This window comes from Heterocephalus glaber, unplaced genomic scaffold (genome assembly GCF_053883595.1).
Source record: "Heterocephalus glaber isolate CG9 unplaced genomic scaffold, H.glaber_assembly_v1.0 deba00001719, whole genome shotgun sequence".
Lineage (NCBI taxonomy): Eukaryota > Metazoa > Chordata > Mammalia > Rodentia > Bathyergidae > Heterocephalus > Heterocephalus glaber.
Genome location: NW_028258432.1, coordinates 5,786,125 through 5,813,193, shown reverse-complemented (window position 1 = coordinate 5,813,193; position 27,069 = coordinate 5,786,125). Strand labels below are relative to the sequence as shown.

Sequence of the window (27,069 nt, the reverse complement as noted above, 5' to 3'; positions counted from 1 at the left end):
GAAGTCAAAAGTTTTAAAAGCCTTGTCATGACTTTTTCTTTTTGTTGGATTCTCCCCCTTTGCCATCACTTCTGTGAAGAATTTTTTTATGTCTTCTGCACTCTCTCCTCTTTCTTCATTGACTCCAATCAGTCTTATGTTATTCTTCTTTGCATCATCTAGCAGCTGCTGGATTGATTTCTCATGGTCCCTTACAATTTTAAAGCAATTTTTCTTTTCCTCCTCACTGATTGCAATCTTATCTTCTATATGTAAAATTCTATCCTTACATTGGTTCATTCTGCTGTGCAGACTTTCGATGGAGTTTTTAATCTCTTGGAAATCTGTTTGTATCTGTTTTATGGATTCCATTTGTTTCCTATGTTGGGATTCCATCATGTTCCTCAGATCCTCTATTTTTTTGTCTGTGTCCTCTCTAGGTTTATTAATCATGTCTTGCACCATGAGCGCAATGTGTGCTGTTATCTGAGTAATTATTTCTGATTTCATTTTTCCCAGATCCTCTTTTGTTGGGAGTTCAGAGAGTCCAGGTGGTTGAGTATCAGAGTGTTCCATCTTGTTTCCCTTTGGGGTTGCTGTAGGTGATCTGGAACTCTGTTTTTGAGGGTTCTTTATGTGTTTTCTCATTTCCACGGGTGGGGGGGGTGCTTCTGTTGCCCACGCAGCTCACCTTCTCTGCCTGAGGAGCTTGGGATGGTGGCGGGGAACTTCCTCCTGGGTGCTGGGACCGGCTGAGCTTCTCTGCCCCAGGAGCCTGGGATGGAGGTGGGGAGCTTCCTTTCGGGTGCTGGGACCAGCTCACCTTCTTGGCCCTAGGAGCCTGGGATGGCAGCAGGGGAGCTTCCTTCCGGGTGCTGGGACTGGCTGAGCTTCTCTGCCCTAGGAGCCTGGGATGGAGGTGGGGAGATTCCTTCTGGGTGCTGGGACTGGCTGAGCTTCTCTGCCTTTCTTTCCTTTTTAGATAAGATTGGCTAAGGGTTTGTCAATTTTATTTATTCTTTTGAAAGATGTGGGGTTTTTTTTTTCATAAAATGGAGTACTACTTAGCCATAAAGAGAGACAAACTAGGTACATTTATAGCTAAATGGATGCACCTTGAGGCCATATTCTTAAGTGAAATAAATAGGAGACACATGTGTAAATACCAAATAGTTTCTCTGGTGTGAGAAACTGAAAGTGTAAATGAGGATCATAATGCATAATAGATATTGTGAAAAAGGAACAAAATGTTCAAAGGAGAAGAGGAACTTGGGGGAGGGGGAGGAAAGAAGGGAAAGAAAAAAATGAAAAAGGAAAAAATGGAAACAAAACTTATGTAAATAGGGAGGGGTGGATGGGTTGAAGGGAGGGCAGGGGAATAGGAAAAAATTAAGAACAAAGATATATCATGTACAGGTACATATTGCCAAGGATGAATGTGATCATAATGTATACCTAAAATGTACCAATAAACTCAATTAAAAATAATGAAAAATAAAAAAATTGTATATACCTACACTAAAAAATAAATAAACTATCAAATTGGTATAATTTAAGCACTGGTTAGTGCTACCTTCTGGAAAGAGTCTTGGTTTTTCATATCTGCTATGTTTTGTGGTCAGAATTCTCCCATTAGGGCTGATGTTAAATTACCAATGTGAGGGGTCTGAATGCAAAAATGAGAAGATATACACAATAGCACATAGGGACAAGAGATGTATATAACCTCCAGAACATAAATAAGAGTAAGGTGCAATGAAATTATTAGGAGGTTAAAAAAATTCAATGGATGAAGTGCATGGGATTATTTTTGTGTTCTTAGTTCTATTCCAGTGGTCAACATGTCTTTTTCTGTGCAAGTACCATGTCGTTTCTATTATTCTTGCTTTGTAATATAAACTTGAAATCTGGAATTCTGATGCCACCTGCTTTGTTCTTGTTTCACAGGTTTGCTTTGGCTATTCTGGGTCCCTTTTGGTTCCATATAAATTTTGGGACTGTGTTTTCTAGTTCTGTGAAGAAAGCTTGATTGGGAATTTATTAAATTAATCAATCTATCTACCTATATTATTTTTGGTTAGATGGCCATTTTGATAATATGGTTCCACCTATTCAGGAACAGCGGACATCTTTCCATTTTCTAATGTCTTCTTCAATCTCTTTTTTCACAGTACTATAGTTTTTGAGTTAGAACTTTTTCACTTCCGTGGTTAGGTTAATTCCTAGGTATTTAGTTTTTAAGCTATTGTGAATGGATTTGTTTTCCTTGCTTCCTTCTCAGTAGATTCGCTGTTGATCAGGAAAAGTCTTCTGATTTTTTCTTTTTCTTTCTTTCTTTTTTTTGTTCTGTTGGGTCTTCTATGTAAAGGATCATGTCATCTACAAATAAAGATAGTTTGACTTATTATTTTCCTATTCAGGCCCCCTTTCATTTTTTTCTCTTTCCTGGCTGCTCTGGCTAAAGTTTCATGTATAGTGCTCGCTTCAGCACCACATATACTAAAGTTTCATGTATATATTGAACAGAAACCTTGAGAGAGAACACCCATATCTTGTTCCTGTAAAATCCTAAAAAAAGGTTTTTGATTTTGGTATTTTGGATTTATGTTACAGGAGAGCTAAGGGATCAAACTAAACAAAACTCACACTGAACTTAGTGAAAGTAAACATTCATTTACAACAAATGCATATCTCTTAGTTTAGAGAATGTATAATCTTGGATTCTTCTTTATGAGGTTTCCTGTGAGTGGTTTGTCTCTATTTAGATAGGTGTGGTGTATTAGAAAATATTGTCATGTCTGTCTATTAGAATAGGTCTGAATAAGGAACCTCTTTATTTGTAGCTACTTACATTTTTAGTGAAGTGAAATATGCTGGGTTAATGTACAAATCATCTCTTCCCCTGATGGTGGGAATATATTCTTTGGAGAAAAGCTTAAACACTTCTAAAGTTAAAAGCTGTCTTCATTATTGCAAGCCCTGGGAATCCACCTAAACAAATCATTCCTCCAGCAGTTATATTCAGCCAAAGTGAAAAGCTGGCCCCTGAGTTAGGCATTTCTCCCTCTAAAAAACATGATTTGGCAAGTAAGAATTTGATTATGCAATTGTATGTTGACCAGTAAAGAGATAAAACCCCTGAATTTGGAAAGCTTGTTGTCTTATTTACCATTTCTAAGTGTGCAATCCCAGGGCATTAAGCACAATCACACTGTTCTACAACATGTCATTAGGGTCCATTTCCAGAAACCCCATTCATCCTGTAAACTGGAACTCTGTATCCATCAGACAAGAGTTTCTACTTACATCTCCCAAGCCCTGACAACCGCCTTTCTGCTTTCCATCTCTGTGAGTGTGGCTACTCTAGGGACTGGGTATAGAACTCGTAGAGTTCTTTTTATGCCTGGATTATCTCACTTATCAGAATGTCCTCATGGTTCATTCATGTTTCAGTATCTGTCTGAATTTCATTTCCTTTTTATGGCCAAGTGATATTCCATTGTGTGCATATACCACGTTTCGTAAATCCATTCATCTGTTGATGGACATCTGAGTTGCTTCCATCTCTAATGGCAGCACATACTTTTGTTCTGTGATTATAACATACTATATAAACCATTTCCCTGCTGATGGGTTTTAGTTTTTTTTCCATACCTCCCTGAATAATTGGGAACTTAAAGCATTTCATGCATGTTCAAAGATATTTGTTAGTCAAACTTGTCTATACAAATTTGCTAGAAAAATATTTTGGTATATGAAATTTGGGGATGTTGCCAAATTGCCCTTTCTAGAGACTGTACCTGTTTACCTTTCTTGGGGAAAAAATCTGTTTCCCTAATCTCTCACCAACACAGTGTGTTAACATATTCTTCATCTTTGTTCATCACATGGCATAAAATGTGTCTCAGTATAATTTTAACTTCTATTTCTCTTATTTTGAGTGCTCTCTGAGTGTTTCAGAGCCATTGCATTTCTTTTACTGTGCCTGTCTATTCATTTCCTTTGTTCACTTTTCAAGTGAGCTATTGGATTTTTTTCCTCCATCTTTTTTATATTGGCTGCCATTGAGAAGCTTGCTTTTGTTTGGCATACTTAATACCACCTGTGGGAGTCTTTTGGAGCTATGCAGTGAAACAGAAGCTTTGTCTGAGAAAAGTAAAACCCGCTTTTCAGCACCATTGATCAAATACTGTCTCAGTGACAGTACATTTTATTAAGGGAATTGTCTGACACAGTAGGAGGCTTTACTGAAGTGGTGATATTCAAAAGTAGGAGTATCTGTGTGAGAATATTATTAAAATCCCCATTATCACAACATATTTTAATACACTTAAGATTTACTTAAGTTACCTTTTACAAGTTCAATGTATGAACCCAGGATAATAAATAACTTGGTATAAACTGAAAAGTCAACCAAAAAACAGCATACTGTTAAATGCCATTTTGCTAGACTCGTGTAGCTAACTATGTACTGAAACCTCAGAATCAATATGCCTTCATCTGAAGTCATTCCTTTGACCCACAGAACAATTCCACAGGTCCTGAGTTTGCTGCTTCAGTTTTCCAAGATACTTCCCCAGGCCACTCCCCTACCATACATCACTGTGACTATCTGAGTGCTTGTGTCTCCCAAATTCAAATTTGAAACCCAGGCTCCGCCATGATGGTATTAGGAGCTGGAACCTTTGGGTAATGATTAAATTAGAAGAGATGATGATATTAGAGCCCTAAAAAAGAGTCCCCAGGGAGCTCCCTTTCTCCTTCCACCAGAGAAAGACATAGTGAGAAGGCCCTTACATTGAATACCTTAATCTTGGACTTCCAGCCTCTAGAACTGTGGAAAATAAGTTTCAGTGGCTTATAAGCCAACAAGTTTGTGGTATTTTGTCATAGCAGTACACACAGACTAAGTTAATTACCAACTGATTTTATCTGCTAATATCCCCTAATGTATCCACTACCCCATCAGAGACCTGTGCAACTGCCCCCAATGGATCCTTTGCCTCCAAATTTGTCTCTATTCAATAGTTCTCTGATCCATCACCAAGAGTAGTTTATAAAATCCAAATCAGGTCATGGCATCTCTGGTTGAAATCCTTTGATGGCCCCTAATTGACCTTAAGATAAAACTCAAACTCCTCAATATAGTTTCTGAGGCCAGCAAGCCCTGGCCTGCCTGTGTCTCAGCCTCCTGACTCAGTGCCCTCTCCTTCCTCTGCTTTTCCCACAGTGATTGATCCGTTCCTTAAACTCAGGGTATACATGCTCGTTTCAGGACCTATGAAAATCGGCCTTTCTTTCTAGTGTGTTCTTGCCTGTTCCACTCCCCAAACCCCATCACCAAGACAGCTCCTACTCACTCTCCCTCCAACAAGTCTTGCCTGACACTCCTCAAGCCTGGGTTAATGGCTTCTCTTAGGAATGCACATGTCCCTCTTCTTACATGACACCGCCAGTACCATAACCCCCTGTTTCCTTGTATAAACAGATGCCCGCATGAGACCCAAGGTGCAGAACCACATCTACCTTTTTCCCACAATCATCCAGTGCCTAGTAAATTTCATTACTAATAAAACATCTATTAGTGAATGACTGTTGAAACATGGCTGGAAACAGAAGGAGAATGACTTTTGTCTACACTGCTATGTAGGAATAAATTGTGAGAAATCATATATTGAGAGTTCCAGAATGGGACACTAAATATCTTCCCTGAAAATTCTTCAAGCTGTGGGTCAAAAAGATAAGGCCAAATTGACTAGTGTTATTAGCCTGAAGTCCCACTGGTCTCATGAGAAACATTGAAGGTAAGGCTTGCTGAAGGTAAAGACCAGGCAGGAAGAAATGTCAGCAACCTGCTGAGCATCTTGGTAAAGACCCAGACAGGGCAGGAGATCTCTAAGGACAGTGTGGCACACAAACTTGGGGCAGAGATCCCACCTGGGCTTGGTATGAGGGCTAGTTTTTGAATGCAATAGTGCTCACAGTGCCTTCAAGGTCAGTCTCTCCAAGAACCTCTGCCATCCTTTCTATTAATGTATTCATATCCCTCTCTTTCACATGTAAGTTGGTTTGGGGCTGATCCAGGGCAAGAACTTCTGTTTGCAAAATGTAGAAATTGATTTGGGACTTAGGGTCTCATTAGTATATGGTACAGTAAAAATAATAAAAACTCTATATTTTAGTCCATTTTTCTGTTACTATAACAAAATACCTGAAGCCTTATAATTTATAAAGAATAGAGGTTTGCTTAACCCTCAGTTCTGGAGGGTGGGAAGTCCAAGAGCATGGCACTGGTATCTGCTCAGCATCTGTGAGGGCCTGGAGTGGCATCATAACATGGTGAAGGGCTCTAATTTGGTAAGACAGAGCAAAGATATCAAGCATAGCTTACTTCGATAACAAAGCCTCTCTTGCAAGAACCCGTTAACCCATGAATGGATTGACCCATTCAGGACCCAAGCACTGTACTCCTTAAAGGCCCCATCTCCCCACACTGCCACAAAGAAAAGCGAGTTTCACCAAGAGTTGTGAAGGGGACAAAGCACATTCCAACCACAGAACCATAGTTTAGTGGGCTCTGTTTGCAGTGAGCCAGTGAACTTTGACTTTAAGACACTCTCAGATAATCTGTCCCTGTGAACCTTTATTCTCCTTGAAAATTTATGGTCCATGTGATCTCAAGAAACTTCTCCTTTCATGGACCTCACACTGCAAAGTCAGGGAGATCAGGTCTTCCCACCACCTGCTGTCTTGGTGGCATCACTTCAACCATTTCCTCCATTTGTTGCTGCAGTGAGTCTCCATGGTGAGGCCAGTAAGGAAGAGCAAGGATCAGAGGTGCCAGCCGATACAGAGTGCTTGTGTGATAGGATGGGAGTCAACTTTAGTAGGCTTTGGGATCTGCCCTGGGGATTGGTGGAGCACACTTCTGGCTGTGTCTGGGTGGTCGTGGAAATGTTGCCTTGGGATCTGTGTTTGTTCTCCTGACCCTTCTTCTGTGATGCTGTTTCCTTGCTCTGCTTCCTGGCTGCCATGAGCAGTTTTCCCATGATGTTTCTGCCTTGGAGTCAGCCAATTATAGACTGAAAATGCAAGCCAATTAAACCTTCTTGCCTTTAAGTTGTGGGTGTCTGGTATTGTGTCCAGCAACAGGGAGGCTAACTAATACAGGCTGTATGACCAAAGACAATGTTCTTTCAGAAAAAAATATTCAAGAAGTAAGTAAACTTTTAGTCCATAGCACCAGAGGAATGAAATACTCACCCCACAGTGACCTCTGCCTGTAAGATAATCAGATTGGGAAGACAGTGGGTACCAAGTAGGGTTGCAAAAGAGGTGGAGTTTGGTTTTTGAGAAGAAGAATCTTCTGTGAGGTTCAGTGGTGAGTAAAACTCATTATTTGGTCTTTAGTATAGTGAAATATGTAGAGATCCAAACAGTCACTGAGTGATTATATCAATTGCTCTGCTAGCTATTGCACTTGGCTTATTTTATTTAAGCCTAGAGAAATCTATAAAGTTGGAGAATCATTGGACCCACTTTCAGTGAGGTGACTGAAGCCCAGAACACTCCCTGACACTCCTCAAATCTGGGTTCTTGGTAGCAGGTGGAGAGCTGGTCTCAGCTGTGGCCCCTTAACTCAAGGTGGTCTGCTGCCTCCAGCGGCATCCAGAAGGTAGAGTCTAGTGCTGCTCTTAGCAGCTGTGGGACCTTATATTTCAGAGGAGCATGAGACATGTGATGATTGAGTGAAATAATTGGCACGTTAGATAATAGCCCATTGAAGATGTGCCTGGCAGGTGTCAGGTGCTGCTGGTGGCAGATGGCTCTGTTCCATGAAGGCTGAGGGATCTAGGCTAAGGATGGCTTTGCATCTTCCAGACCACTTGGGCTTTGACATCCCACCCATAGGCCAGGGAAGAGTGCAGGAGGGCTTCAGACGTGAGGATGCCTGTGACGATGTATCTTGAGGGTCACTCTTTAAGGATACAGATGGAACAAAAGGATACAGATCCCTGATTTACAATATTTCGACTTGTGATCTCTTGAATTCACAATGGTGCAAAGGCAGTACGTATTTAATAGATAGAATACATGGAATTTTGAATTTGGATTTTTCCCAGGTAGTCAGCTCCGCAATCATGAAGAGGAAACAATGAACACTCCATAGTGTGCTATGTTTCCAGTGTTCTGTAAATACGGGCATTCAGTATATTACATGAGACATTCAATGCTGTATTATAAAGGAGACTTTGTGTTAGATGCTTTTGCCCAACTGTTAGGCAAATGTAGATGTTCGGAGCATCACTTTATGTAGGCTGGGCTAAGTAGTGATGTTTAGTGGGTCACATGTATTTTTGATTTATGGTAATGCACTTTTGATTTATGATGTTTTTAACTTATTAAAAAAAATCATCCCATCAGAATTTATAGAACATCTTATGTAGAGATCCTACTGCCCCTCCTAGGGCTTCAAAGCAGCCCAAGGTTCTGTAGCTCCATTGCAAACTCACCTCTGTGATCCATGTTCTACTGGCTGGATGCAGTCACATTTGGTTATAGGGCACTAGGAATCACTGTCTAGATTCCCCATGTCACATGACTGCCAGCTGTCACAGCCACACTATATAGAGTGCATCTGGCACTCTCCTGCACATGGCAAGAGCCAGAAAGGTGGCAGTTGCTATTGCTTTGTTTACAACTATGTGCAAGAATTCACACTTAAAGCAGCTGTGCTCTGAAAGTGACTTGTTACCATTTTCACCACTATGCCCTGGGTACCTTAGTATGTTCCAGTGACAGGGTCAGGGCCAGGAAAGGGCCCCTGAGCTTCTAGAAAAAACAAAAGCATTGGAAAAGATCAGGCTTCAGGAGTCAACGATCTGAGTGGCACCTCAGAAAACAAAGACCCAGCTATGACAAAGGGATCTGAATAAAGTGTCCTCATGCTTGGCCCTCCCAGGAAGCTTGGGTTCCAAGCTTGTTCCCTCACATCAAAATGCGGAGCAAGGCATGGTCTGTTCTATTGCATTTGCTCTCCAAGGCTGTAGTTTCCAACTGTGTCTTTGACATGGTTGCCTACATTTCATTAAATTTTTTTTAGTTGATCCACTACTAAAGAGTCTGCGATGGCCATAAGTGGTATTAAAATTTTTTTTTTTTTTTTTTGGTGCTGGGGATCGAACCCCAGTCCTTGCGCTTGTGATGCAGGCGGCGGAACCACTGAGCTAAATCCCTGGTCCTAAATTGTTATTGTTAAAATGTAATATGCAGACAATCACTCGCATTGCCCCTGTCGTACGTTTATGAGAATAAGGCCTGTCTGTAAATATGAGAAAATATACACCTCTCACAGACCCTCTGACATCATTTCACCAGTGTCAAGTGCTTGATGCCCAATTCTGTGACTGTCACTCTCAGCCAGGGAACTGATACCACATGCATTTAGCCTGCTTAGGTCCAACCCCCACAGACCACCCACATTGGATTCTCATTGGCCCATCAGTCCAAACCCACAGGGTGCAGCTAAATCAGAGTTAACCCAGAAAAGCCCACCCTTTGGCCAGAAGGAGGGAGAAAGCAAGGGTTGACTTTCCAAGGGTGTTTCTGAAAGTGTTTCCCCACAGAACTCCTTATCCAGCCACAAACCACCCTGACTTGGGTCAGTCAGGATTTATGTAGCATTCAGCTAAAGTCAAGTATTTGGCCAGCAGATTTAGCTAAGAAGTTAGACTTTCTTATTAGATTCAAGACACAATGTGAAGCTGCAGACACCTGGAGGTGAGTGATCCCCCCCACCCCTTGACGTCTGGGAAGTGGTAGATGAGTTTAAAGCTCCTTTACTCTTTCCTTGTTTTGTTTTTTGGACAAGTAACAGGAGTTAAGATGAAATATCCTTCTTTCCGATTATGATCTGACCACCCCATGCTTTGGAGTCAGAGCCTTTTCTTGCCATTGAGGGCTATTGTTGTCATTGTTGCGGTTTGGGGGTAAAGGAGATGCATTCTCAAGACTTTAAATTCCAACTCAGAACAGGCCTGGTGGTACACCTCTGTAATCCCAGCTACTTGGGAGGCTGAAGCAGGATTGCAAGTTTGAGGCCAATCTGGGCAATTTAAGGAGACCCTGTCTTCCAATAAAATTTAAAAAGGGCTGAGGATGTAGCTCAGAAGCCCCCAAGTTCAGTCCCCAGTGTTGTATAAACACATACACACACACACATATCCAACTTGGAAAAATTTTTGAACAGAAACAGTGTTCTGAAAATATTAGGGACTTATACTAGTCCATAAAAATATTTTTGAGCAAGTCTTTGACAAAATGACCACCACAAAAGCCCTCTGGGGGCTCCTGTCAGTTGAAAAATATCTTAGGGTAGCCAGAATGGAATGTCAGGGTCTTCAGGAGCCCTGTGTGGAGGAAGAATTGGGTATCTCCTGCTCTGGCTCCAGAGAGCAGAATGGGAGCAGAATCTAAGGTTGATGCAATCTTCCTTTATAAAAGCAGAACATTCTATTAGAGGGAAGACAGAGACGTCGTGGAGAAGATTCAGCGGTGGGGTTGGCCAGCACCACTGGGGAGGCACCTTTCAGCTCTGCCTTCTGTGCTGTGGTGAGCTGGGAATGGGTTCCGCCCGCCCATACTGATGAGAGCAGGTGGGAGATGTTGACGTCTTCTGGTCTTCAGGAAGTAATAATAGCGAGAAAAGGATAAAATGAATATGGAATGTTTTTGTTACTAGCTTTACAAAATTTGAGTTTCTGAGTATAAAGGAATAAATGGCACTAATCATTGGAAATAGGAGAGTAAAATTTTAATAGCCAGAAGGCAACTACTTCTTTTCCCCCACAGATCTTTGCATGTATGGAGAAAATAGCTTGTAATTCAAGCCTAAATGTTAGGCTAAAGGAAGATTAATGTTAAAACCTCAACATAATACTGCTACAAAGCATTTGCTTTAATTTTTATTAAACAGGTGAGTTAGGTTAGCTCAGCATTTTCAACTAGGGATGGGTTTTCCTCCCAGGAGGGAGGGCTCCTGGCATCCAGTGGAGAGGGCAGGAATGCTGCTGAGTACCCCCGGGTAGCCCCCAAATCAGCACTCGTGTTGTCTAAGCTGTCAGCAATGCCATATTGAGAAACCTTGGTAGTCTTAAGGCCTTGAAGATACGTAGCAATCTTTCTTTTGTTTTTGCTAAACTACAAAGCATCATGTTAAAAAAATTTTTATCAGACATAGCAGATCTTCTAATTATTATCCCTAGAAAGACAAAGATGTCTTTGAATACATATAAATAACAGATTGTTATATTATTTTTCCAGTTTGGTTTACTTAGATACAAGCAAGTTTCAGCTTTGTCCTGTGATGCATTCCATTAACATCAACACTGCCAGGCCTAGGATTTTAAACTTATTATTTCTGGTCTATTTTTAGACCATTGATTATGCTGACAACTTGAAATGAATTGTGACCAGATGGGAAGCCACTGAGAGGGATGAACTTTGGTAAGTGGCCCTAAAAGGCCAGTTTTCAACTCAAAACAGATGCAATCTTGAGACCAGGTGAGCTCTTCCCTTTGAGATAAAAATATGGGGTCACATATTTTCATCTTTTTCTGATAAGAATTTTTTATATTTAAAATCAGATTTTGTGATCTAAACAGTTTTGATTCTTCCCCTAAACTACTGAAAAACTCACAAGGTGGCAAAAGGCAGAAAAATGGAGGAAGTGGTATCTTTGTACTAATTTAAACTGAGAGCAAAGGATTTAAGTGTTCAATAATTGCAGAGGATAGTGAGAAAGGCATTGAAGTGCAAGCGAGGGAAAAACTCTGGTAGGAAGAATTTCTAGAGGGTGAGGCTGCTTAAACTGAAACTGAATGGAGGAAGAGCTGACCTATTATTCCTAGTGCTGGTTGGGTCCCTAAATGCAAGGCATTATTTATGAGCTTCTTCTTCTTCATTTTTGGAGGTACTGGGGCTTAAACCCCAGTTCACATGGGAGGCAAGAACTCTCCCACTGAGCTGGATTCCTATCCCTTTTAAAAATTTCATTTTGAGGCAAAGTCTTGCTAAGTTGCTCAGGTTGCTCTCAAAGTTGTGATCCTTCCGCCTCAGCCTCCCAAGTAACTGGGATTACAGGTGTGTATCACCAGTCCTGGTCTGAGCTACAGTTTAAAGGAAGGATTTGAAGTATGAGGTGCGCTACAAAGACAACTTAGCAGATTGATTTGGTGTCTATGAGGCACACAGGAATCAGGATGTTTGTTCTAGAAGAGAACAAACTCTAATGGTTTTTGAGGAAAGGAAGAGATTAGGAGTAGTTATATATTCATTTCCTCTTGTTGCTGTAACAAATTATCATGGACTTCATGGCCTACAGCAACACAAGTTTATTATCTTATAGTTCTGGGTTCTGGGCTACATTCCTTGAGGTTGGCAGGATGCCTTCCTTCTGGGGCTCTAGGGGAGAATCCATTTCACTTCCTTTTCCACCTTCTAAGGCTGCCCACAAACCTGGGTTTTTGGTCCTTCCTCCATCCTCCAAGCCAGCGATCACATCACTTCCATCTCTGTGTCCTTTTATCACATCGCCTCTGACGCTCCCGTCTCCCCTTTTTGCCTTGTAAGGATGCTTGTGATCATCTTGGGCCCACCTTGATACCCTTGTAAGTAGGTACTGTCATTTCCATTTTATAGGTAGGAAAATGCCACTCAGAGAGCCGCACTGTACCTCATTCCTCTAGGGAACAGTGACTAACAGAATAGCCCATATTAATGCTGGAGTTTTGATCATTCTTTTTTTAAAAATTTAAATGTTTGTTTTTATTCGTACATGTTTGCAGTGAATAATGATTACATTCATCGTGGGAAGTTGGTACATGTACATAAAATAGCTTAATTCTTTTTACTTCCCCTTCCCCTTGTAAGGATCAGTCACAAGCCTGGGAAAACCCAGCTTTAAAAAATGTTACTTTTTCCCCATTAAACTATTTAATTTAAACTAAAAATGTTGTGAGCTGAGATGGGGTCCATTTTTGTTTTCTTTTTGCTTTTCTGTGTCTGTTGAGGTATCATAGACAGGCCATAACTGCCCACATTTAGAGTGTAAAATTTGATAAATTTTTACATACGTATACATCCGTGTAATGACCATCATAGTTAAAATAATGATCATATCCATCATGACTAGAAGTAGAGCACTTCAGTCCTCTTGGCCATTCCTCCAGAGCAAACGCTAGTCTGTTTCCTATCACTGTAAACCAATTGACGTTTCCCAGAATTTCACATAAGAAGAATCCCACGCTCTTTTGCTGTTGTCATTCTGACTTCTTTTGCTCAACATCATTACTTTGAGATTCATCTGCGCTGTCCTGTGCATCACTAGTTCATGTTAGTTGTACTCCACTGTTCATCCAGTCCTTGTATGCATGAGCGTTTAAGTTGTGTCCAGCTGGGGCTGATACAACTGAAGCTGGTTTAATCAGCTGTCATGTACAAGCCTTTGTGTGGACACCTGCTTTCTCTTTTCCTGGGATAATGCCAACTTATGGAACGACTGGCTCATGTGATGGGAGATGTTTATCTTTCTTAGAAATTGGTGAAATATTGTCCCAATCTTTGTACCATTTCATTTTCCCACCAACAGTGAGTGTTCCGGTGACTACATTTTCAACCACACTTGCTGTCACCAATTTTTAAAATTTTAGTCAATCTATAGATATGTGGTAGTATCTTGGAGTGGTTTTAATTTGCATTTCCTGAATTATTAATAATGTTGATCATGTTCTTATTTTGCCATCTGTACATCTTCCTTCATAAAATGTCTATCCAATCTTTTGCTCATTTTAATATGGTTATTTTCATATTATTGCAAATGAGAGTTTTCTCTAAACATAATCTAGATAAAAGAACTTTATCAGATCTGTGATTTGCAAACATGTTCCCCTAGCTTATGGCTTATATTTTCATTTTCTTAACAATGTCTTTCAAAGAACAGAAGTTCTTAATTATGGTGAAATACAATGTGCCAATTATTATCTTTTACATATTGTGTGTGTGTGTGTGTGTGTGTGTGTGTGTTTTGTGGTTGTGTCTATGAAATCTTTGCCTAACCCAAGATCATAATGATTTTTTTTCTAGGTACAGTTTGATACATATATAGGTTTTACATTTAGGTCTATGATCCAATTTGAGTTAATTTTTACATATAATGTGAGACATAGATGGTGGTTCATGTTTTTGCATATGAATGTCCGTCTGTTTCAGAACCATTTGCTGAAAAAATACACTTTTCCAGTGGATGTCTTTTCACTTTTGTTGAAAATCACTTGACCATATATTTATAAGTCTATTTATAGACTCTGTTTTGTTCAATAATCCATTATTCATCTTTCAATGCATAGCTGACTTTCTTGGTAACTATAGTTTTATAAGTCTCAAAATCACGTATATGATTTTTTTCAGGGTTGTTTCGGCTATTTTAGGTACCATGAATTTTAGAAACAGATTCTTATTTTCTACCCCCAAAAATGACTCCTGTGGATTTTTATTGCTATTGTATAGCATCTGTAAATCAGTTTGGGAAGATTTGACATATAGTATTGACAATATTAGGTATTCCACTTCATCAAACACAATACAGTATGGTTCTCATTTCATTCGGTCTTGAACAGGTAATTTTTAAAACTTCTGACTGTGCCTACCATCACCCCATACCCTAGCCTAACTCACATTCTTGGAAATTCCTCTTGGATAATTGGCCATTTCCCTACTCACTGACAACTCCATGCGAGGAGAGGCCATCATTCTGTGCCCAGAAGAGGAAGTGAGGGAGATCATGTGAGAGGTGCTATATCAATAACACCATGGCCCAGGCATGCCTCTCTCCAGCCCCCTTGCATTCGCTCTGCCCCTCACCGTGGCTCAGCCCCACTGATCTTTTATTTCCTTTACCATACAAAGTCTTTTTGCATCATGGAGAAGAATTTTTTGCATATCTTCTTGCTTTCTTCTCCCTGTATCTTCACATCACCTTCACTCTGTATGGCTGTCTCTGTCCAAATTTTCCCATTTTATAAGGATGTAGTCATACTGGATTAGAGCCCACTTGAATAATCTAACCTTTTTTAAAGTTAATTTTATTGGTGCATTTAAGGTGTACAATAGAATGACATTCACCACTGGAAATTTGCACCATTACATGATTCATCTTGGTTCTTATTTTTTTCCCCCTTCCTCTGCCCCTCCCTATCTACAAAAACTTTGTTTCCATTTTTTCTGTTTCTCATATTAATTCCATTCCCTCCTTTCTTTTCCCCTACCCCTCCCACTTCCCCTTCCCCTTTATACTTTTTCTTCCTATTTCACATTATCTACTACACCTTTTAGTTCCTTATTACCTATTTATGTCTGAATAATCTAATCTTAATTTTTTAGTTACTTTTCTTGTTGCTGAGACAAAATACCTGACACCCAAAGTCAAAGGGGGAAAGGTTTATGTACCTCACAGTTTGTAGAGGATTCAGTCCATCATTGGCTGGCTCCAAGGCAGGGTAGCACATGGCAGAGGGGCAACAGTTCATGGTGCACTGAAAGGAGCAAAGCAACAAGGGGCCTTTATAGCCCTTTCTGCCCCTTCTATCTTAACCAGACTACCAGGATTAGGGCAGTGACAAACCAATCAGTGGACTGATTTAGTAATCACACGCCCTTAATCCCAGAATCACATACTCTAGAGTCAGCTACCTCTGAAAAAGCCCTATGACCACGTGAGGCTTCAGGGGACATCTAGACACAAACTGTAACCCTTAACTTTATCATCTCCAAAGCCCTTGTTTCCAAAGACAGACAGGTCCTGGGGGCTAGAACTCCAACATCTTTCGGGGGCACAACTCATCCTGTTGTAAATGATGATGAAAGCATGAGTCTGGATGAAATCAGTGTGGGAGAAGATGACAGTGGGAAGGAAAGAGCCACAAGGACTTTGAAGAATGGTGTCAGCTGATAGCAGGAGAGGCCATGTAGAGGAGAGGAGCCCAGAAGGAGAAAGAGTGTAGCCAAGGAGGAGAACACACGAGTGTCATATCCCAGGATTCAAGGAGGGAAAGTGCTCTGCAGCAGGGGAGGCCAGGAGCTGTGAAGGTTGCTGGCGAGTCAAGTCGTTTCTAGCAATGGGAAGGCTAAAAACATACCCCTGAGAGTCACGGGACAGCCAGCATCGATGTCCTTTGCAGGGGCTGTTTCGGAATGATAGAGGCACCCAGCTGAAGGAGGAGGAAGAAGGGAAGAAATGGAGGCATACCTAATGTCGTGTTAGCTGTTTAGGGGAGGCATGGGGCCTACAAGTAGCCAGAGAGGCACGTCATGAGGGAAGAGGGAAGGGATTTCCATCTGCGTCTCTGCTGACGGGATGGTGAGGTTGAGAGAAAGTCACTCGATATGCCAAGGCGGAGAGGGAAGCGTAACTGTAAGGTCGCTGAGGGGAGAGGAGGACATGGGGAAGGGGGAGCTTTGACGTGGACAGGGACAGCTTTGGCAGCAGGCGGGCCAAGGGCTTGCATATGTGCATGAGTAGGTGCACAGCTGCAGCCCATAGCGAGGGATCCATGGAGTTTCTGTCTGATGACTTTCATTTTCTCTGGGAAGTAGGAGGCAAGTGATGCGAAGGGAAGCTGGGGTATCAGGGAGAGTGAGTCACCCTAGGAATGCAGCGGGATTGGGGGGCAGCTTGGCGTCTGCTGTGGGTTTGGATGTGTCCCCCACGTTCACTCGTCAGGTGCTTGATCCCTTGTGCTGCAAGTCCCGAGAGATATTTGGGTTATGGGGGTGGAGACCTCGTGCATAGATTGTCATTACTTTGGCAGCAGCTTAGTTACCATGAGAGCAGGTTGCTATAAAGCAAGTCCACCCCTCATGTCCAGAGGAGGTTGTTTGGCCATCTGCTTTTCTGCTATGAGACAATGCAGCATGAAGCCCTCAATAGATGTTCTTGCCAGGCCTTTGGGCTTCTGAGCCTGCAGAACCATGAGCCAAATGAACACATTCTCTTCATAAGTCACGCCAACTGTGGTGTTCTGTTAGAGCAACAGAAAACAGACTAAGATGATATCCTCTTTGACGATGAGAATCATGATGTCGCTTCGATCCCAATGAATGTGTCTTCAGAGAGGTCCCAGGAGTAGGTAAAGCAGGGTGTGGAATTATCCCAGTGAGGGGAAGGTAGCAGGGAAGTGGGTTGAGGTATTATTGGTATGATACCCATGCGTAATGAGAAATGGAGAATGGAGGGGATGGGTAGGCTGAGGCAATAAGAGTAGCAGTAACAGGGTGGCCACATAGCAGTGGTGGCAACTGAGCAAGCAAGAGGGGTGGAAAAGCAGCCAATGCTTGCTCCAGGGAGTTGGGAAAAGCTGAGGCCCAGGGTGTGACATGGGACTCAAGGAAAAGACTGCGGGAGGTAAGGACGTAAGGACACTTTGTGGCCCGAATAATCATTCTTGGAGTCCCTGAAGTCATCTGAGGTGATGGTGGGAGCAGGGGTGGACAAATGCTTTGTGCGGAGAGGGAATGACCAGGGGGTCAGCAATGTGCAGTGGCAAAAGTAGGGATCAGGGCATGGTAGAGGCCTGAAGGTCAAGCAGGCAATTACAGCTTTTCCCTCTGTCTCACGAAGTCATTGTACCAGGGAGGTCTACAGTTTATTACTTATTTACCCATCCATTCACTCAGGAACTCATCCTCACACTGTGCTTGTGACTGAAGAGGCTTCAGAAATACGGCAGTGACTCCACTGAATGATGAGTGGCTGTCAAATCCTCCCTGAAGCTTGCAGACACAGGTGTAGGTAAACATTCCTCTCTTCTCACAGTATTCAGAGTAGTGACAGACTGACATATTAGCAAGCGGATTCTAGTAGGAGCTGAATGTCCCAGTGGCACCGTACCCCATAAAGAGAGGAGAGAGTAACACACTTGGGAGGGAGTCATGGGGTGCTGGTGATGAGTTCTGTAGGAAAGAATTCTAGGCCGGGGAAAGCACAAGACAGACCTAAGTGGCTTAGGTGTGGTTGTACTGCTCTTTGGGATCCCCCAAACCTTCCCCATTGGGCTGGTGTAGTAAAGGGGTCCACCAGTTTTCCAGTTCCCCAGTCTCCCTGGAGGAAGGCTGCACAAGCCTTGTGTGCTCCCCAAGGGGAAGAGGAATCCTCACAGAAGGGAAGTATAGGCAGCACTCCTGGACTATTCCACATGGGGCCATGACTGTGCTCTCTGAGGGTCTCAAGTCCCCTACCTGGTACCAGCAGTCAAGTATGCTTCACTATTGACTTGGGAATCCACACAGATCTGTGTTCCCAAAGAGCCATTATATGCAGTATTCTTACTCATTAGTCATTGGCCATCTGCTCTGGAGCTGAGCTCTGTATTAACTCTGACTCACTATAATGAAATACAGGCTTTTGAGGAAGGGAGGGTTATTTAGCTCATAGTTTGGAGTTCAAAGTGTCAGTGTCATAGCAAGGCTCTTTGGTGAGGGCCACCCCTTGGCTGCCTCCTGCAGGTGCAGATGGCAGTGGCAGCACATGGGGCAAAAGCCAGCAAGAGATGTACCTCCAAGCAGGCGCGGAGAGAACAGGAAGGGCTGGCAGGTGGCATAGGTGACCCTTTCAGGAGAACTCAGTGGGTCACCAAGAGCTACCCTCCAAGGGCACATCCCCAGCTACCCACTGGCTTCCCACTGGGCCTCACTCCACCATGCAATTGAACTTTAAAGAACACTGACAGCTTAAATAATGAATGGTGTGAACACAGGAATGACAGAGCTCTGTGTATCTTCATGGGGATTCTGAATTAAGTAGGCTGCTGTACTACATATCAAGTGATACATAATTTTCTTGAGAAGTATGTAAGGGCTTTGATGATAACTAGCATCTGAGAAAACCTAGGGTTAGACTCATATAATCAGATTTTTACATGATGGATTGGTAGTTATCTAACACAGGGTGAATTATATTTAATGTATTTCCAGCAATTTTACTGATAGAATATTGATTAGTAGTAATATTAGTAATTTGTGAAAAATGCAGTGCTTTTTTTTGGTAGTGCAAAAATTTTTTTTACACAATACATGGGCCATTGTTCATCACAGGTTGAGCATCCTTAATCCAAAAATCTGAAATCTGAAATGTTCGAAAATCCAAAACTTTTTAAGTGTCATAAACAAATAACAAAATGCCAATCATCTGTACAGCCCCAAATTAGACTAAGAACCCCTTCACACCATCACATTTGCAGAAAAAACTGAGCTCCTCTCTTGACTTTGGGTTTTCTGTTATTATTACTAGATGTGAGAATAAAACAAATACATTAATTAATATGCATTTGAAAATGCATCTATTTTCTTTTTTATATCACTACTTTTTCATGACATATAAGTTATTTTGCCAACATTCAATTTATTTACTTACTTTTTTGTTTTCTTTGAGAAAGGGTCTTGCTGTCTGTTTCAGGCTGGCCTTGAACTACAATAATTTTCCTCCCTCAGCCTCACATGAGTGCTGGGATTACAGGCCTGTGCCACCACACCTGGATCACTTTCAATTTTAAAGCTCAAAGTTTCTCAAAGTTAATAATTTTCTGAATGTCCTTATTTGAAAGAACTCTGCTTCTCTGACTTGTGAGGGGAGGAGTAAATAAATGTTGGACAACAACATTGGCATTTAATTGCAAATAAATTCTGTTCTTTGGCGGTTCACATACTGTTCACATTTTGCAATGATTGTAATTCACAAATTCTTATAATATTTACTGAATTTGGATGGATAGATGGATGATGAATGGACGGATGGATGGACAGATGGACAGACAGATGGATGGAACCATGTTCCTAAAATATATGGATGTTTATAGGCAAGAATCTGAGATCTTTGGTAGACTAGGGAATTACCCAGTGCCTTAAACCACAAAAGCAATTCACAAAAAGTGGATTCTGCTGGTACCTGGCTGGGTGGGTCCAGGCCAAGCTCATAGTTAGGATTGAGAGTGTATTTACAGATGTGAAACAAAAACAATAATTTCCAGAATGGTTTGGGGAGTATAGAATAGCTGATAAGACCTGAAGCCATGTAGCTTTTGTATCTGCTGAAGGAGTGAATTCACGTGTTTTCACCATTCTTGATGTGGGGATAGAGGGTAGGAAAGAGACAGAAAGAATTTTAATTTTTGTCAAATATTCAATGTGATGAAGAATAGCTCACAAATATCTTATAAGGGAGTCTGAGGTCACACAAAATATAGAGAGGGCCATTTCTCAAAGAATGCACATTCTTTCAGATCTTCCAACACGCCTTACAAATCAGTTCCAAGCCTCAAAAAAAAGCAGTCTAGGCATTTTTGCCAGTGGAGGAGTAGATTCCTTTTCCTGCAGACAGCAACATAGCTAACATTGTTCCCTCCTTTATGAAGACTTCCACTCCCTTGACCTTTAAAGCTGATCTTCTTAAAGACAGTACACTGTTTCTTGGATAATTATTACCTGTTCAGCTACATGATTACCCTGCTTGGCTCATTGTTCTGGATCGAAGACTTTCTCCTAAGAAGAATAGGAACAGAGCAGTTGGACATGGCCAGAGGTTCCTGTGACATTCCTTCAGTTTTCAGTGTGAACTGCAGAGAAAAGACAGCAATTTTGTGAGTATCTATCCATAATTTTATTTTTAGGTTATGTCATGGCTTATATCTAGATTTCGCCCAAGAGTCTCATGGGCTTATAGGCTGGGCTTTTGGAAGGTGAGTGGATCATGGGGCTTACAGCAGACTTGCTGTTAGAAGGTGGGGTCCTGGTGGAAGAAGTGGCCACTGGGCGTTAAGTGGCCTGAATGGTGTATCTCCCCTCCCAGCTCCTCCCTTCACTCTCTTTGCTTCCTACCCACAAAGACATGAGGAGCCTTTTCCTGCCAGACCCTTCCACCAAGCCTCTCTGCCTTAGAACCAGCTAGTTATGGACTGAAAACGTGAACCAAAATAAGCCTCTCCTCCTTTATGTTGTGAGTACTGAGTATTGTGTCTCAGCAACAAGAACAGTGACTGAGACAGAAAATATTTAGAACCTTCATTTCAGAACATTAAGCTTCCTTCAATTTCAAATATGATTATATAAATTCTGTAAACAATGTCTGAGGACAATAGTTTCAGATGTCACACGATAACGTCTCCTTGCTCCTGCCACATACTTTTGTATATGGACAAATGCAAAGGCCAGAAAGTAGCTCACCAAACTGAAGAGGGCTGGGAGAAGCAATGTGGAGCAGAAGAGCCAGGCAGAAGCAGACTAGGAGACCCTTGTAATAATTAATTATAACAGTAGCTTCAATTTATTGAGGAATAACCATGGGAGACACTGAGATCAATAATATATGTACCAGTGTGCTTAATCATCACCATAGTCAATGGAGTCTGCACGGTCATGATCCCATTTCACAGCTGAGGAGTTGAGTCACACTCTAGTCATATGGCTTACAAGTAGGGAGGTGACGAGAGCAATGGGGACCCAGAGTCCCAAACCCTAACACTGTTGTATCTGCCTTACCAGCGCTGAGGGAGGGCTGTGCTAGGATGTCATTCCAAGAGCTAGTAAAAGGTGAGAAAGGAGGAGTGCTCTTGCTTTGTGACTGTTATAAAGAATCTCTTGAGCAGCCAGTCATAGTGGTGCATGCCTGAAATCCCAGCATTCTAGGAGGCTGAGGGAGGAGGATTGCTAGATGGAACCCAACCCAAGAATGTAGTGACTACTGAGACGTTGTCTCAAAAAAGAAAAAAAAAGGTCTGGAGATGTAGCTCAGTGGAAAGGCCCTGGATTCAGTCCCCAGTAACACACACACACACACACACACACACACACACACACACACTACACTTGAAAACTTGATGTGGAAGGGGCCTACCACTGGCCTGACCTCTCTTCCTATTGCCATTTGGACTAGCTTCTCAGTTATAATTTAGATCTAAATGTCCCCAAAAGTCTCATGTTGGGTCACTGGTGGTGTGACCTAGAAGAGTGTATTCCTGTCCCTGGCTCTTCCCTTCTCTCTGTCTTTGCTTTTGGCCAACTTGAGGTGAGCATCTTTGCTCCACCAAGTCCTTCAGCCATATGTTTGTGCCTTGGAGGTAACCAACCATGGACTGAACCCTCTGAAACCATAGGCTAAAATAAATCTCTCCTCTCTTAATTTGCAGATGCCAGATATATCGCAGGTGTTAGGAATCTGACTTACACACCCCTCCTCCACCTTTGTAACCCAAAGGCAACCTTTCTTCTAACATTTCATTTATGTGTACCTCTTGTGTATAGCCTTCCCCACATTCTCTTGGCTGAGGAGTTTTCCTACAGGGTCTGGGCTGCCCCTCTCATGTTGTGGTCCTTTCTGTTCATGCCTTACCCAATTATCAAGCCTTTTCAGGATCCATCTCTGGTACCCTAGTGACACTGAGCACTGAGCCTAGTGTCCTGTGCAGAGTCAAGTTTTTAACACATTTTTGTCAAATGGCCCTGTCCAGGCCCCTCCTGATGAAAGAGAAAGGGAGGCTGAGCACCTGCTCCGGTCCTACTGGTCTGTGTCTTCCTGAGCGTACTTGCCCATGGAGAGTGCTTGGTGACCATGTCTGTGGATAGTGGCTGAGGCACTGGGGGTAACCTGACTGATGGCTGGATTCAAAATCCTATTCCAACTATGCCTTGCTGTGTGACCTTGGGAGAAGTTATTAAAGCTCAAAGCTCTTTAAACTTAGGAGGAAAGGGCTGGGATGTAGCTCAGTGGTAGAGCACTTACCCAGTGTGGCGTAGGTTCCATCTCTAGCACCAAACATACATAAAAACCACATACATATGCAACAGATTTTCGGAAGAGGAGCACTGCATGCCTCATGTGTTCATTGTGAAGGTAAAATGAAATTTTATATGTGCTTGATATATAGGAAGACTTGTTAAACATTATTTTTAGTATCATTATCTATGGATACATGTGACTCCCATAATGTACTTCTACTTCATTGAAGACTCAGCCGGAGGCTCTTAGGCAGTAGCTGTAGCAAGAAAGGGCCCCTACAGGCTGCAAAGTGTATCAAATGATTTTGTAGGGGCGGAAAGAACTGACCCTACTCCCCATCAAGCCTAAGGATCACATAGCTATGTCCCTGTGTTCACGTCTGCGTCTGGATTTCCCCTTTCTATAAGGATACAGTCGTATTAGATTCACAGCCCACCCTAATGTCCTCATCTTAACTGATTACATCTGGAACAACACTCTAAATTACTGAAGTTGTGTCCTAAATTGCTAAGGGTTGGGACTTCAACACATGAATTTGGGGAACACAGCTTAACGCATAACAGGTCCTCCATGGATACACTCTAAGTGGGCCTTGTAGATGTCACCTGGGAGACGCTCCATGGTTGTTCTGAACCAGAATTTGCATTTTAGCAAGATGCTGAGGTGACTTCACTGCGTAGGAAGCTGAGAGAAGCCCTCATCCTCAGCACTTTCTGGAAAAGACTGTGGTAGCAGCATGAATCAAGATTCTTAAGTCAATCGTAATTCTTGAGTTTCACTTAAGATTAAATATATCCTAAGAAATCATTTAAAGTATAGACAAAAACAATGCAAACAGAGATATTTATTCCAGGTTATTCCTTGTTATAAAACACTTCCATGCATTAAGCATTACTTCCTACCATTTAGCGTGGAACTTTGCTCTCTTTCAGGTGTTACAGAGTTACAGATTTTTTTTTTTTTGGTACCAGGGATCAAACTCGGGTCCTTGCACTTGTGCACCAGGCAGCGAAACCACTGAGCTAAATCCCTGGCCCAGTTATAGATGTTTTTGAGGAATGACCTCTGAGCTTAAACAGAGTTAAACACAGATTTCTGGAACAACATATTTTGGTAAATTTGGGAATTGTAGCAAACACATCATGGGAATAAAGAATGATTTTAGGAATGATTGTAATAATGCGTGCTGCAATAATTGTGTGGCAATGATGTATGAAAACATCACCAAGTCTGGTGGCCCACATCTGTAATCCCAGTGACTCAGGAAGCCGGGGGATCAGTGTTCTAATCCAGCCTGGGCAACTTAGTGAGACCTGTCTCAAAGTAAAAAATAAAAAGGGCTGGGGATGTAGCTAGCTCTACAGTGCTTGCCTAGCATTCCCACTGCCTGGGTACAGTCCCCAGTACAAGAAAGAAAGAAAAGAAAGGAAGGAGTGAGGGAGGAAGAAAGGAAGAAGAGGAGGGAGGAAAGAAGGAATTACCTCCTTTTCTGAGAGGATATTTAAGGATTGAGGTGTGAAATATCATGATGACTGGTATTGCTGCTTAAAAATGCAGATAACAAAAAATGTGAATGAGTGAAATGAGTAGCAAAATGTGATGATTGTTGAAGCTAGATGATGGTTTCATAGAGTCTTCTTGGATTCTACTTGTGATTATGGTTTTTCCAACTATCCAAAGTTTAAAATCCAATCATACAAAATATTTACAAATTAATTCTCTTTCAGGTGTTCTCATGATGATGAATGTGTCTCCTTGCCAATATTTTGATCAAAGAATATTTTAAAATTCTATTTAGCTGTTTTCTTAGTTTGTACAGTAATACAATTGGGTATATCTTCCCCTACATGTACTGTTGTTCTTTAGTGACCTACAAAGGAAGCCAAATGGGTCACTGGTACTGGTGAGAAGAAATTCTTCCTTTAATGTTTATTTAGGGTCCCTGTTCACACATAGTATTTAGGGTTCATGTCATCTCAGGTTCAGGTTTCCATAGGACTTCTGTAGCTCTGGCATAGGGTTCATTTCAGGAACTTTCTAAAATTTAGGGTAATAGCCATGTTTTCTTGGCAGAGCAAAGCTGTCATTTCTAAACAGTGATGTCTATAAATCTTACCAAAACAGGCCCTGAAAGCAAAGGAAGAGCTTACTCTAAAAGAGACATATCTTTGTTTTAAAACTTTCAGAGTCCATAAGCCTTGTCAGTTTACTTCCACTGAGAAGTACTAGCTGGACTGTATATTTTAGGAAAACCCTTGCTTCAAACCATATAGCAATAAAAACAAAATCTAAGTCAATGAAGAAAGAAGAGAGAGTGCAGATGACATAAAAAAACTCTTCACAGAAGTGATGGCAGAAAATTTCCCAAGGAGGGGAAAAGAACTTGACATACAGATAAGTGAGGCATATAGGGCTCCGACTAGCCTTGATCAAAAAAAATCTACACATAGGCATATAATAGTTGGGATTCCAGAAACCCAACAGAAGAACAAAATTCTACAAGCAGTGAGAGAAAAGAAACAAATCACATGCAAAGGAAAGCCCATCAGAATCACAGCAGACTTCTCAATGCAAACCCTCAAGGCAAGAAGAGCTTGGAGTGATGTATTTCAAGCCCTAAAGGAAAACAGCCTCCAACCCAGATTGATGTACCCAAAACTATCTTTCAAAATTGATGGAAAAATAAGATACTTTCATGATAAAGAGCACCTCAGGAACTTCATGAATACCAAACCGGCACTCCAAAAAATTTTAGACAATACCCTAGGAAAAGACAATGAGGATCACAATCCCAGGAAACGCAGCAGAATGAATCCATTAGACGTGACAAATTAAATGCAAAGGGGGAGACTCCAACAAAAAGAAAGTCATGACAAGGCTTTTAAAACTTTTAACTTCATCTCTCTAATGAGTGTATAATTCAATCTTGTTATTGTACTGATACTATTTTTCTTATTCTAGAGTTGCACACCATTCCTTGTGCTATACTGGCTATTTATCATCTTCTTATGTCTACATTTTAATTGGGTTGTCTATTAATGAGCTGTAAGAGTTCTTTATATATTCTGGTCATAGGTTATATGCATTGTAAATATGGTCTGTTTAAGGACTACTTTTCATTTTAATGATGTCATTTAAAGTTCTAAATTTTGATGGACTCTCATTTATCAATTTTTTTCTTTTATACATCATGTCTTTTGTATCCTAGGTAGTTCTTGCCTACCCTGAATTCATAAACTTTTTCCCTTATAATTTCTTCTTAAAGTTTTATACTTTTAGGCTTTCATATTTAGGTTCATAGATCCCTTCAAGTTATTTTCATATATGGAAATAAAGGGTTGAGGTTAATTTTTTATATACGGATACCAGGTGTTCTAGTGCCGTTTGCTGAAAACACTATCTCTTCCTCGGCTCTTGAATTGAGTTTATATTCTATAAAATGCTAATGTTAAATAATCTTTCAAAACTCAGTGGACCATATATGTGTGGTTCTATTTCTCGATTCTCTGTTTTATTCAAATGATCTAAATGTCTTTCCTTACACCAACACTGCCTTGATTACTGTAGCTTTAGAAGAAGTCTTAAAATTAGGTACTAAATGTCTTCCAACACTGTTTTTGTTTTTTGTTTTTTTTAACTTTTCTAGGTCCTTTGTACTCCTACATAACTTTTAAATTTCAATATCCAATTCTTCATTTATAGCAAGTATACACAGACCTGAATTTTTATATATACCTTGTGTTTTCTAATCCTGCTAAATTCAAATACAAGTTCTAGGGACTCCTAGAGATTTCTTAGTATTTTCTCTGTAGATGATCATTTCATCTACATATAAAGATTTTGCTTCCACCTTGCCAATTCTATTCTAATTGTGTTGCATTATTGCCAGACTATTTTGGTGGGGCCTAGGTTTCAAAGTTTAATGGACAGATAAAGAGTAAGCATATCTGCCCTTATTCCCCACCTTAAGGAGAAAGCATTGTATCTTCTCCATTCATATAAGGCTTTCTCACTGGAAGTATGGAGTACATGTCTTTAATCTGTTGAGAAGGTTCTGTTCTACTTCTAGGCTCCTGATAGCTTTTACCATGAACAGCTGTAGAATTTAGTCCAATACTTTTTCTCCAACTAGTGACAGGATCGTATGGCTTTTTCCTTTCCTCTGTTAAAATGATGACTTTTGGGGGTGGATCTTCCAATGCTGAACCAACACTGCCATCCCTATAACAAAACCACTTTCTACATCCTGCCAGATCTGACTTCTAATA

General features: G+C 41.2%; 1 protein-coding gene across 12 annotated transcripts in view; it reads left to right on the top strand.

The window, feature by feature from the left end:
* LOC101724694 (uncharacterized) overlaps positions 1-27,069 on the top strand; it is a 115,749-nt gene that overhangs the window by 22,479 nt on the left and 66,201 nt on the right. For 2 of the 12 annotated variants that reach the window (XR_015446629.1, XR_205671.3), the window contains exon 1: positions 19,993-20,666. The exons of 1 other annotated variant lie outside the window; for it this stretch is intronic. The gene's annotated coding sequence lies outside the window, so the exon portion shown is untranslated. Of the gene's footprint in view, positions 1-19,949; positions 20,667-27,069 lie in introns of those variants that run through there. 9 more of the 12 variants (XR_015446630.1, XR_015446632.1, XR_015446633.1 and 6 more) reach the window with 8 other exon arrangements.